Source organism: Mytilus galloprovincialis, chromosome 11, assembly GCF_965363235.1.
Source record: "Mytilus galloprovincialis chromosome 11, xbMytGall1.hap1.1, whole genome shotgun sequence".
Classification (NCBI taxonomy): domain Eukaryota; kingdom Metazoa; phylum Mollusca; class Bivalvia; order Mytilida; family Mytilidae; genus Mytilus; species Mytilus galloprovincialis.
This window is the reverse complement of record NC_134848.1, coordinates 19,496,125-19,510,554: the sequence shown is the minus strand read 5'-3', so window position 1 is coordinate 19,510,554 and position 14,430 is coordinate 19,496,125. Positions and strand designations below refer to the sequence as shown.

Below are 14,430 nucleotides of genomic sequence, written 5' to 3'. Positions count from 1 at the left end.
AAATTCGTACAAAAATGGCTACAGAAGGGGTCATAAACCTTAAGTTTCTTCAATATAAAGACAGACACCTGTCCACGGCTACAGTTTATAAACTTGCCCATCTTAGAGAATAATTGTTCCAATCACACGAATAACTTTCCTATGACATACTGGATTTGTGTATATATTGCATACCAACTTTGTCGACCAAAATGTACAGCATCAGATCACTGCAGTGGCAACACAGACTGAGTCTCCCTTATCACAACTGTCTGAATATGGGCAATTAGTATGCACATTGAAATTAGAACTAAGTGAAAATTATATACTTTAGAAAGATTTAAATAGGAAAACATTATGGAGCCTTACCTTGTTGAAGATAAAACATACATTAAGATTAAACTCTCAGGGGTTGTTCTATCAAGGATTTTCGTCCACAACAAAGAAATTTGGAAGGACAATTGCATTTGGACAGGACAGTGTACAATAGCATAGATTAGGTGCAAAAACTGCTAGCAAGACTGCGCATGCTGTTTGTATGTGTTGGTTATCCAGATGAGCAATTTCAGTACATTACTCCAGTAAGCTCAGAAATTAGTAATGCATTTACGAATGAAATAAGGTGTTATAGAGAAGGTGATTATGGTGGCACAAAGTGGGATACTGCCTACGCATCAACTATACGTTCTGTCAAATGCAAACATCTGGGTAGTCGTTGCTTGTTTTGTGCAGAAGACCGACGAATGTTGAGAAAAAGACAACAGAAAGCCGAGGAGAAGAAAATTTCCCCACCTGTGACTTTTGTTCATCGAACATATCAACATGTGACGTGTCCCGAAAAAAATCTAGTGACCAAAATTGAACAACAAAAAACTGAAATGAGAACCTTGTCTTCAGAAGTACAAAAATTAAAGAGACAACTTCATAAACAAATAGTGCAAAATGGTGTAACTTTAAAAAATCCCAGCGTAGAAAACATTGAACTAAAAGACCTCATGTCAACATGTCAAAATGACTTTGAACAAGCCTTTCCAAATCCAAATAACCTCCAATGATTGTTCTGGGAACAGCAGATTAAATACAATACAACAGGAAAGAACGGTATGCGTTGGCATCTCATGTTGATAAGATTGTGCTTGTTCATGAGAAGAAAAAGTGCGATGGTAGATAATTCTATGATGGACAGTGGTTTTATTAAGCTACCAAGCACAAGTAAACTCATCATATATACTAGGACTAAATTTTGTATATACGCCAGACGCGCGTTTCGTCTACAAAAGACTCATCAGTGACGCTCGAATCCAAAAAGTTAAAAGGGCCAAATAAAGTACGAAGTTGAAGAGCAGTACGAACTAAAATTCCTAAAAGTTTTGCCAAAATACAGCTAAGGTAATCTATGCCTGAGGTAGAAAAACCTTAGAATTTCAAAAATTCTAAATTTTTTAAACACTCTGATTATTCTCATACAAAGAGTGCTCTGGGTTTCCAACCAGATGTGATGAAGATGTTACATGATGAAGCAAGCAAGTTAGGTAACAAATTAACTGTTACCATTACAATTTGTTCTATAGGCGGTAGCATAACTGTCAAAATGAATAATTTTATTATGAAAACATCTTATAGTGACCAACTTATGCAGCATTTCAAGACAGAAGAGAATAATTTAATCAGGCTCAAGCCATAATATAAAACATGATGCCATGTTATTAGAATCAGTCTTCGAGTTAATAATAAATGTCCACTTCTGTTTGGACATATTTCAGTAGGCACCCTTTAAGGTCGATAGAATAAATGTTACACTTGAATGTACAGGTATCTGTCATAATGCCTAAATGTATTGAATTATATTTAGGAAACATAGGAATTAATGCAAAAGTAGTCTGAATATAAATATATTGCAATGCATGTACATGTACAAACTGTTTCTAGCAATAAACATTTAACAATGTTTAAGTAATTAAATCACATGAATATTTTCACCTGCACATTGGTACTGCATGTTTAAATACAATGAAAACCGAGATGCTGTAAAAGAGCTAACCAACAACAACAAAAGTCTGGCATTTTTATTTTAACCTTATAGTCATGAAAGTCATACATGTTCAGTGAACATGTAAAATGTACAAAAATGTACCTATGAATATACAGCTGTACAGTTTCGTTGATCAGGTTTTGCGTCATGTATATGCCGCTTAAATTTTCTTGATTGTTTAAAATATCATGTACGTACATGTACCTTGAAAATAAACATCAAATTTAGGGTATCTAAGAGGTTTATATATATAAAAAAGAAGAGATGTGGTATGATTGTCAGAGTCTATATTCTGTGTCTTTATTTACATGATACAAATATATACATCATCAATAAATTCAATGACTTCATTATGTTATTCTATGAAAGGTTTCAATTTGTTTTCCAGCTATGTATGAAAACAACCATAAAAGCTTTGTTGGTATTTTATTTGACGAAATAAAGATACAGGAGGATTTAGTGTACGGTAAAAACACTGGGGATTTGATAGGATTTTGTGATCCGGACTCCATTGGCAATGAAATTCTGAACTTGGAAAATCTTGTAGGAAACTGTAAAAAATCACAACTTGCAAAATGTATGCTAGTGATTAAGGGTGGGAGAGGGTGTGACAAGTAACTTGAAAGGAGTAGGTTCAGTAAGACCCCTTTTTGGCCCCAAAATTTTGCAGTTTTACAAAATTGTGAAAATGTAATCTTTTATCTATTTATTGGAAAGAAGAATGCCTCTGCTACATAAACATGGGCTTTTTTGGACAACACAATGCACCTATATCGTGTACTAGCATCATTAAGCCATGCTAAATTACTGAAATCTTCACAATTTTAGAATTTTAGTTCAATTTAAAACGGTTTCCGTCTTAAATGAAAGTTGCCACATTCGTGTTCATTCGTAATATTGACATGTAAGTTGTATTTGATGATAATACATAACATATATAAAGGTTGAGGATGAACACGGATGCGGCCACTTTCATTTTTGACAAAAACCATCTGAAAAGTGACGTTTTTTGGCACATTTGATAAATTTGTCATATTTAAGCTTGAATCGGAGCGTTTTTAATGATCAGTTAAAATCTTTCACATAAACTAATCGAATCAATTGAAATAGACACTTAAGTGTTTAAAAAGTGTCCAAAATCTCTCGTTAGATGAAATTGAAATTTGAGGCCAAAATCGGTCCTTACCGGACATACTCCTGTCCCCTAGCTTCGCTACAAACAGTATTACTGCTGATTTGTATACCCTATATTGTCAGAAACTGTTTTGTTTAATATTTGAAACTTAAATATTTTTTTCGATTGCCTGAATGGGAGAAATTTGTTTGAAGGACGTAATAAAAGGATTTGGAACCCTTCACAGGTAGGTGGTGATGATCCTCGACTAAATTGGTTAAAAGTGGATATTTTATTTAAATATATTATTAATCATGGTTGAAATCGCAGGGCAGTGATTGCATTGCAATCTTATCTGGTAACTATGTACATTGTTTATATCTCCTGCGCCTCTGTATCATAACGTTATTCATATTGACCAATCAAGTTGCAGCATAGGTACCCTTGATATGTCTGGCATTTCATATCAACCAATCAAGAGCTAGTATTCATATTTCCCGCCTCATTAATTAGACAATCAGATTTAAGTAAATTATCATCGTCTGGCATCATCGGCAGTTTCAGCATTCAAAATAATAACTTGCAGCAGCAAACACCTTGTTTAAACTAAGGCTAAAGAATTTTATTCTCATACTCATTAATTATATGTTTAACAATCGAAAGTGGACGTTCTATACAGTACGATGGAAATCTTACATTTACAGTACTATGTGATGAATTTACGATACAAACGAAAGTTTGATTTCATCTGTGAAAAAACTTCAGGAATACGGTGATAAATCCATGGACTTCAAGATATAAACTCGTGTGGTACAGCGTAATAAATACCGATGAAACGGTGTAGAAATTCGCAGAATCGTATCGCATGTGCAAACCAGAACTTTTAAAGTTGATGAGCATTAAGCTGGAACGTTCTAGACATCGCAAGGGATAATACCATATTAGCGTAACTTCGGGAGCTGACCGGGAAATCATGTTTTGGTGCAGTTATGACTGGAAATATTAACTTTGCTGAGATAACGTGCAATCAGTTAGCAAGATGACTTTGGAAGGCTCAAGCTCCAAAACCATGACAGACGTGGAACGGGTTCTAACTTGGGCAGATGCAAAAAAGTTTAGCGAGGCCACGGTAAATGCAGTAATAAGCCTAGGATTTGACTCAATGAAAGCTTTGGCGCTTTTAGAAGGCGAAGATCTCCAGAAGACCAAAATACCGATTGGACAACAGAAGCTATTCCTGAAGAGCATAAGGCAGTCATTTAAAGCAGAAACTGAAAACGCGCCAAAAAGCAGTAATGGTGGACTTCCGGCATGTCCGACTATAGAAGATGCGTGCGCACCGGAAGTAACAGACATTCAAGATGGCGGTAACAATAACAAAAACAATCCAACATCCGGATTGACAGACACGTGTGTTGGCAATGTTTTGAATCAATTACAACAGCAGCAATTAGCATGCGGTGTTATTAGAAGAGGGTCCTCTAGTCAAGAATAACATACTGGACTACTTATCATATGCCAATCGTACATACAAGTTGTTTCTTTCGCATGATGTAACATCAGTTGTCTTTTATGATAGAGAGTATCGCAGGTTGCAAAATTTACATAAGTTCAGATGGGGAACTGATGTACCACATATTCAAACTGTGTTTATGAAATCAAAGGGTAGTAACTCAAACAAGTTTTCTAAACCTCCAGTTTCTACCTCTAAGGGTTTTAAACCATTTTCCTCTCACACAGCTGGTGGGAAAGAAATATGTAAAAAATTTAACTCCAGGCTATGTTGTTCACTTAGTGGGTGCAAATTTGAACATGTGTGTAATGTCCCAGGCTGTGGACAAAGACACTCTGGCTCTGGACATCAGTCTAGCTTTCCAAAAAACGGACAGGCCCAGTAAAACCTCTGCGTGACCTTCACCTTGATGCTTGGGTTACTGAACTAAAGTATGACTTTGACAAAGAATACTTACTTCATGGTATAGAATTTGGGTTTGACATTGTGACCTCAGCAGCTAATGAGTTACCATCAGGAATAGTTGTTAAAAAAACACCCATCCGCTTCACCTAACAACCCCTTTACGAAAAAGCTCATTTGCAAGTTCTAAATGAAATAGAATGTGGCAACTATGTTTTTGCTGAAAAAAAATCCCCGCATAATAAGTCCATTAGCAGTTATACCTAAACCAGATGGGGGAGTCCGTATTATTCATGACTGTAGTAGACCAGAGGGGTCTGTAGTAAATAAAGGCAACAGTAGTATACCGCTGTTCAAAACTCAGTAAACTCCTTTGTTGGTGAAATAGAAAAACAAAGATTTCAAACTTTAGATGAAGCATCAAAATTAGTTACTCCTAACTGTTATATGGCTAAAGTAGATTTGAAAACCGCTTATAGATCTGTGAACCTTAGCTCACAAAGTCAAGAAGTAACTGTTTAAAATGGACCTTCCCTGATGGAACAGAATATACTTTTTATGATACAAAGCTCCCATTTGGATCAAAATTGGCACCCCATATTTTTGATAGGCTATCCCAAGCTGTCAGTCGTCTGATGTCACGCAGAGGTTTTACTATCATCGCATACTTAGATGATTTTCTTATTTGTGAAACAACAAAGCAGCGTTGCATTCAAGCATTGAACATTTTACTCGCCCTTCTTCGCAAGTTGGGATTTATGATAAATTGGGAAATTGACTCTACTGCAATGGAGCTAAGGCTTCCAGGGGAAAAGCTTTCCCTACTTAAGCATGAATTGGCAGAATTTAGTAAGCGAAAAAGAGCATCAAAAAAGCAATTGCAATCTATAGCAGGCAAACTTAATTGGGCATCAGCAGTGGTTCATGGCGGGAGAGTATTCCTTCGCAGAATTATTGACGCGATTACCCTTTTAAAGCATGATTGGCATAAGGCAATCCTCCATGACGAAATATGGCATGATATTGGTGGAAAACATTCTTAGAGACTTTTAATGGAAAGTCCCTCATTTTAGAAAAGATCCCCTTGTCATCAGTATACACAGATGCATGTAAGAAGGGGGTAGGGGGTTTCTTTGGATGTGACTGGTTTTATACGAATTGGGAAAATGATTTCCCTGTAGTGAAAAATCTCCATCTGTAGTGAAAAATCTCCATCTGTAGTGAAAAATCTCAATAACAATGAGCTTGAGGCTCTTGCAGTAGTCTTGGCAGCGCAAAGATAGGGGAAAGATTGGGAAAATAAAAGAGTTGTTGTATTCTCAGACAATATGACCACTGTTGCATGCTTGAATAAGTGCACTTCACGCAGGAAAATTTTGACGTCTCACCTTAGGGGCTTGTTTTGGCTCTCTGCAACATATAATTTTCATATAAAAGCTGTCCATGTTCCAGGGAAAGCAAATATTATGGCAGACTTCATATCTAGGTTACATGAGCCAAATGCGTTTTACCAATTTATGAATTTCTATCTTCCCAAACCACGGTTTTTAAGGCATTTGGAATCCCATATGTCTAACCAAGCCCTATCCTATCTTTAATGTAGGCATTCCAAGTGAAGGGCAGGTGCAGGAGTAGGATAGCCTAGTTTTGTTTTTCCATAGCAGGAAGTTTGCAGACTCAACAAAAAAGACATGTATGTTGTATTTTAGAAGTTATGAATCCTTTTGCAGAGGTTTACTAATTCCTATGATCCCAATTAGCAAAGACAATTTGGCCAGATAAATTGTTTTTCTAACACAAAGGCTTTGTTATAACTCAGTTGTCAATTATTTAAATATTGTGCGCCTCCTGCATGAAGAGGCTGAGTTGCCTTACCCTATTGACACACATTTTGTCAAAGGTGTCTGAAAAGGGGTTAAAAGAGTTCTAGGGGCTGAAAAACGCCCAAAATTACCCATAACTCCTAAAATACTGTCTGGCATTTTTACAACTATAGACTTAAATGAAAGTTTGGATATAACTTTTTGGACAGCTTGCTTAGTAGCATGTTTTTCCTTTTTCAGGATATCAAACCTTTTTACACCATCTTTACAGGAATTTAATCCTGATCGGCATTTAAATAGGGCATCGATTAAGTTTTCGAAGGAGGGGCCACTTTAACACTCAGGAAAACAAAGACCATACAAAATAGGGAAAGAGCTCTTGAAGTACCTTTACCTATAATTCTAGGTTCCCCATTCTGTCCCTGTCAAGCTTTGAAACTATCGTTTGATATATGCCCTTCCTCTCATAATTTGGTGTCAGCTTTTTATGTTTTCATCCAAGTCCAAGTTAATGCCCCTTACATATAATGGGTTTTTAGCCAGATTAAAACAGTCTTTAGGATATGACAGTTCTAAGTACTCCGGGCACAGTTTTCGTAGAGGCGGGGCAACATTTGCATTAGAATGTGGCGTCCCTTCTGAAATAATCCAGACACAGGGGGATTGGAAGAGGGATGCATACAAAAAATATTTAGATCCTTCTTTCACTCACCGACAAACTGTTATGAATGTCTTTGCAAAAGCACTTCCCAAAATGGTATAAAATGGTTTTCTAATCATAAAATTTTTCAATATCATTGTAATCTTAGTTTTTATTTTTCTGAGTACAAATATTTATACACTATTCTAAATACATGTTTGGATTTCTATTTAGGAGAACCACAGTTTTTATTACACATCATTTATCTTTTGTATTCATGCATTACTTACATTTTGTATTTGCCTTAATTCATTTAGCATTATGTTCAATTATTGTATAATTGAAATAATTACATGCATACTTAAAAGGATTTAAAATCTACAATTTTAAATCCCGTTATCCATTGGGTACAAACTCGAAGATTTTAATTTGGGCAGGTGGTGGTTCACTGTTGGGTATTTAACATTTGTGTTGATTAGTTTGATCGCAACCTCGCTTTGGTCTTTTCGAAATACGTCGGCAAGATTGCAGAAGACGAAAATTGGACGAGAAAATAATCTTCTTAAAATTTAGTAAGTAGTAATTGATTCTTAGTTTATAAATCCTGAGAATAACACGAAAGAGCAAACTATAGGCATATAATCGGAGAGAGATTTGTGAAATACGTATGTTGTTCGATATTCACTTTTAATATTTTATATATATATAAGGTAAAGCACATGTATTTATTTGAATAAAGATAACACATACACTTTAAGTTTCAGATCATGTATAGGAGGTCCGGCAGAAAAAGGGTGCTGACAAGCAGGGCAAATAATGGAGGCGCAGCGGCGGCTGCAAAGAAGTCGAAACAGCAACAGGAAGAGGCGACAGCTAATATTGCAGATAGATTAGCTAGGAATTTACCTAGAACAAGTTGATTGATTGATTGTTGGTTGCTTAACGTCCAGTGGCAAATATTTCATGCATATTCAGGACGAGAACAAGTTCACAATAAATACAATAGGTAGGTTGTTGTAATAGAGGCCATCTAGGATGATGGTCGGGGAAATTTGGACTGCCACTGGAAAATGAGGGTATATTGGATAGGGACAGAAATTTTGCCTTGCAACAGGCCACCTACGGACCCCTCAAAGAGTTGTTGCAAGGGTTCTTAACGTGCAAAGAGCGTGGCACTCTCTTTGCACGAGGCATCGGATTTAACGTCCCCTTCTGACGGACGTGACTGCGAACTTGATACATCCCGCACAGCCAAACGGACGTCCCACTTCGGCAAGCGTTTTACTGCCGGTCGGGAGAAGACCAAGTGACCATATTTCTATACCCCAGTCACCCTTGGGGTACCTAGAACAAGTGGAACACCACCTGTACAGCTCGGCTCAAACACAGTGACAACTAATGTACTACCACACAGTCCAATAATGATCCCAGCAACACTGCCAGCAGAAACAATTTACCCTGCTCCAGGTAATACAACATTACACCAACCCCTAATTAACACAGGTTATGCCTTACCCATTGAAACGGTTAAGGCGTCAGATGACATAGCGCGAAACGTATCGCAAAATGTCAAACAAAAAGTAATAAATGGGGAATATGTAGATATGGGCAGTTTGTTAAATAATTCACAAAACATAACAGGAGTGAATCAAACACTTACATTTAATCAGGGACAGATTATATTACAACCTAAGCAACAGGATACAAGAATTAACACAATAGGTATATGGACGGATGCCTTTTTAATATATATCAGTATTTATTGTTCTATACATACATCTCAGTTCCAAGAACTGTTGAAGTATATGCAAACTGTCAGGTTAGGGGCTAAACGCTTTGCAGGTTTAGGATGGAAATTGTATGATTAACAGTTTAGACTACGTAGATCACAGGAGCCTGCTGGATCCTGGTCTGTTATAGACACTGAGCTATGGTTATTGTATATGCAACCAGCAGGTCCAATTAATGGGTCAGAGTTCGATATTGCACAAAAACCAACAAACAATTTTCTTAAATGCTATGCATATAATTATAATGGGACGTGCACCCAACAATATTGCACATACAAATATGCTTGTTTAAAATACAGTGGGGTACATCCGGTTATATATTGCACTAATAGCAAAGTGACTAACTCTAATAATCCTCAGTCACCTGGGATTGTTCAGAGATTCAGATCAGCCCGGCCTCAAGCACCACAAAAAACAGCATCTAATTTCAACCCTTTGCACCTAGGCAAATGCAAAATAACACAAGATTCCGTTCTCCTGGAGCATTTATGGGACAAAGGCAAAACCCCAGTCAAAATTAAATCTTTAAGGGAATTACTGTCAAATTATGAAAACAAAACTGATGCAGCAATGTTATTATTAGGATTTATAGAGGGGTTTAGATTAAACTATACTGGTCCAAGGATCTCGAGTTTTGCAAGCAATCTCATTTCGGCAGAAGTTCACAAAACTGAAACGAATTTAAAATTACAAAAAGAAGTGCATCTTGGTAGAATGTTGGGCCCCTTTTCAAAAATACCAATTTCAACTTTAAAAATATCTCCTATTGGGGTAGTTGCAAAAAATGACGGGGGCTGGCGTCTTATAACTCACTTGTCATATCCTCTAAACTGGATTGTGAATGATTTCATTGATCCAAAAATTTGTAAAGTAAAGTATTCTTCTTTTGATAAAGTGGTTGGGATGATCTCTGAATTAGGAAATAACGTGCTTTGCGCAAAAATGGACATTAGTCAGGCCTTTAGAATTTTATTGGTTCACCCAGCTGATTTTGACCTTCTGGGAATTTTCTTTGATGGGAAATATTATATTAATAAATGTCTGCCTGAAGGCTGTTCTATATCATGTGCCCTCTTTGAAAAATTTGCCACTTTTTTGCATAAAACAGTTGCATTGAAGGCTGGCATTGAGACTTTAGACCATTATTTGGATGACTTTTTCTTTGCTGGTGAAAGTTCAACGGATAATTGTACCATTTTGATGGACACTTTTAATGAAGTATGTAGGCAGCTAGGTGTTCCACTAGCAGAGAATAAAACAGTAGGTCCTACCACATGTATCACATTTTTAGGCCTTGAAATTGACACAGTACTTATGTTGGTTAGAATCCCCCCTGAAAAACTGGATAAACTTAAAATTTATGCTTGATCAGGTCTTGTCGAAAAAGAAAATGGCACTGAAGGAACTTGAATCAATTACTGGTTTAATGGCATTTTGTTCAAGGGCTATTATATCAGCCCGTGCATTCATTCGTCGTTTTTACGATTTGATAGCTTCAGTTAAGAATGGAAAGCCTTATTATACTGTCAGATTGAATTCAGAGGTCAAAGCAGATGCTAGAGTTTGGTTAAATTTTCTAGATCAATTCAATGGTCAGTGTTATTTTCCTGATAGATTTTGGTCGACTAATGAAAGTCTGGAATTATTCACTGATAGTGCAGGTTATGCTTTATTAGGTTGTGGAGCTTATTTTCAAGGTCACTGGGTACAATACCAGTGGCCAAGTAGTTGGGCTGATACTAGCATTTTATTGGATATAACATGTTTGGAGCTTATTCCCATTGTGCTGTCTTTCATGATATGGGGTCCTTCATTTAGAAATAAAAAGATTTTGTTGAGAATAGATAATCAGGCATTAGTAAGCATTGTGAACAAAAGAACATCAAAATCAAAGAGAGTTATGATATTGATAAGACAACTAGTTTTTCTCACTATGAACAATAACATACAATTTAGGGCACAACATATTGAGGGTGAGCATAATGCAATCGCAGATGCTCTTTCTCGATTTCAGGAACAACGTTTTATGGACTTGGTCCCGAATGCAGACAGTTCTCCAGCAGCAATCCCACAAGAATTCCTGTCGATGATTTCAGAACTGAAATGAATCATTTACTTATAAATTCATTAGCACCCAGTACACAGAAAGCATTTTTGCATAGCATGGACATATTTGTTAAATTCAGAGAAAATCATGGTTTTTCTGATGTCTGGCCTATTCCACTTGATGACTTGACATCATTCATTGTTTATATGTTTAGAAAGAAATTGTCCCACTCAACAGTATCTGGCTATATTTCAGTTTTAAGTTACTTTAATAAAATCAACAATTTAGAAGACAATACACAGAAATTTGTGGTCTACCGAAGCCCATAGGGGACCTAAAAAAAAAAAAAAAATATTTCGTTATCTCAATATATATATCGTTATTTCGATATAATTAAATCGTTATTTCGATATAATTAAATCGTTATCTCGATATATTTATATCGTTATCTCGATAATTATTTATTTCGTTATCTCGATATAATTATATCGTTATCTCGATATTTAAAATCGTTATATCGATATATTTATTTCGTTATCTCGATATAATTACATCGTTATCTCGATATAATTATATCGTAATATCGATATATTTATTTCGTTATCTCGATATAATTACATCGTTATCTCGATATTTATATCGTTATATCGATATATTTATTTCGTTATCTCGAAATAATTATATCGTTATATCGATATTTATTTTGTTAATCTTGATAAATTGACGCGTCACGTGTTTATTCCAGCATGGCGTCTAGGAATGAAGAGGAACCGAACGTGAGTGTGATTGTTGTATTTGTTTATATCGATTTGTTGACTTATCACAAGTAAAAGTATTTTTCTTTATCTTTTTGAATGTTCGGCATGTATATACTATATTAAATGTATTCTATTTATGGTTCGCAATACAGGAATCGTGAAGTAACAGGACTTTGGTCCAAAAAGGTCTGCTAAGTATTAAGGTTCTGTCCAAGTCAAAATGTAGGACATCAAAATAGAATTGTCAATATGGTTATTATTTCAAAATTGTTATGATTTGAAAATATATTTGTGTCATTGAAAATAGGCCCCAAACAGTTGAACCAGATATCGAAACAAGGTCTTAAACACCGTGGAAATCCCCATCTTGTTCAACTGAAAGTGAGCACTGTTTCTGTATTAAATGTATTATCTACTAAATAAGCTAGGGTTTTGTCACTTAGATTTATATTTAAATACTATTAAATTCTACATACACATGTAAATAAAATTAAACAAAGAATGCATGAGACTTAGGTATTGTTTTTCCGACGGCGTCAGCGGCAGCGTTCACAATTTTCACGTTTATGATTTAGCTGAAGTTACACATGAACCACTGATACTAGATCATAATATTTTTTATGTAGTTGCATTAGGCCAATTAAAATTAATTGCTAGATTTTCATCCCCGCCCGCCCCTCTGAAATCGTCCCGCCCCGATTTTTATTATTTTACAAAAATACGATTTCCGAACCATCGATAATTTCATTTCATTCAAAACTTCCTGTTTCAAATTTCGTTTTTTGTATTTCTTCGAGTAATCAAACGAAAAAAGATTAAGTCGACATATTCTACTGCTCTGACAACATCATCTACCGAGAATAGAGATTGATAATGAGACAGGCGCGGATCCAGAGGGGGGGTTCCGGGGGTTGGAAACCCCTCTTTTTTTGGACGATCAATGCATTTTGAATGGGGACATGTAATTGGAACCCCCCCTTTTGTCCTGGGTTAGGACCCCCCCCCCCCCCCGTTTTTAAAATGGCTGGATCCGCCCCTGCGAGAAGTGCATGAAATATTCGAGTTACGAGTAAAACGCCTTGTCCTTGAACGCAAATTGCGGTAGCCAGAAGTGAATCGAAAACCGTGTTTTTTTCTTTATTTATACAATGACTTTGTGTCAGGAAATTTGGACTATGAATGATATCCAAAGTGCAAGAATCGTAGAACAAATTGGTACAAAAAACATGACTGGATTAAAGAAATTGACACAAGCACGAACTTGTTTGATTTATGACCGTATATTGAGAGAAAAAATCGACAAACATGACAAATACGTATTTTAATTATAACAAGCCCTTATATTTACCCATGGCTGTTGTAATTGTTGAGAAACAGCAAACACCCTCTGTAACTGTCCCAATACCCTCAATTTAGTCATTAAACAACAACTACGTGTTGGTTAAGTTCATGTTTTACATCATAATTACTTTCAACACCGAGTTTACATTTTATTTTGTACTCATAATACTTGTGTTGCATACAACTGTACCAAATATTTTGATTTTATGGGGACTACAAATCATTGGTTAGAAAGCAAAATAATTTGGTGTAGGTATATAGTCCAACTGAAGAGAGCATTTCTCTTTTTTTTTTATGTATACTATAAATAGGTTTCTAAAGCGGCAATTACATGTATAACAGTGGTTGCCAGTCATTGTTTTTTATTTAAAAGTTTAAAAAATAGTGTAGGATTCCTTATACAGCATGTATATACATTATACAAGCTTGTTTTCCACGCGGTATGAAGAACTCGTGACAAGGGTTTCATATGAAATAAAATGTAAAAAATAAAATCCTCCCACCCGCCCCATTTTTTTCAAAAAATTTGGATGAAAATCTACTAATTAATTTTAGTTGGCCTTAGTATCCGGTAGTATATTTCGGATACATGATGATTTTACGCCTATGACCCCGCAGTCACGGTCCATTGACTGGTGTTTTCAATGCAAATTCAATGCTAAAGTTTGTGATATTTATAGATTATTTAAATATATTGTATAAATCCATATCGGCCCGGTTATCATCCTGATACCCGATATCGGCTGAGTCGTAGTCGGGAAGGCGCAAAAATTTTGGCCGGGTATATAATTTACAAAATATGAAGACTTGGCAAAAATTCATATTTTTTTTCAAAGTAAAAGGTCCACTACGCACCCTCTCAATCCGCCACTGAATGCGCCTCACGGACAATTTGCAATAGGCGAGACGTATCTCTTTGTTAACAGTCATAATTATGGTCATATTGGTTACACCTAGGTAAGGCACCTATAGGGTTCAATTGTAATCAAAG

At 35.9% G+C, this 14,430-nt stretch overlaps 1 pseudogene; it reads left to right on the top strand.

The window, feature by feature from the left end:
• The first annotated feature begins 4,706 nt into the window (after positions 1-4,706).
• On the top strand, positions 4,707-6,241 carry LOC143052065 (uncharacterized; annotated as a pseudogene).
• Positions 6,242-14,430: the final 8,189 nt, after the last annotated feature.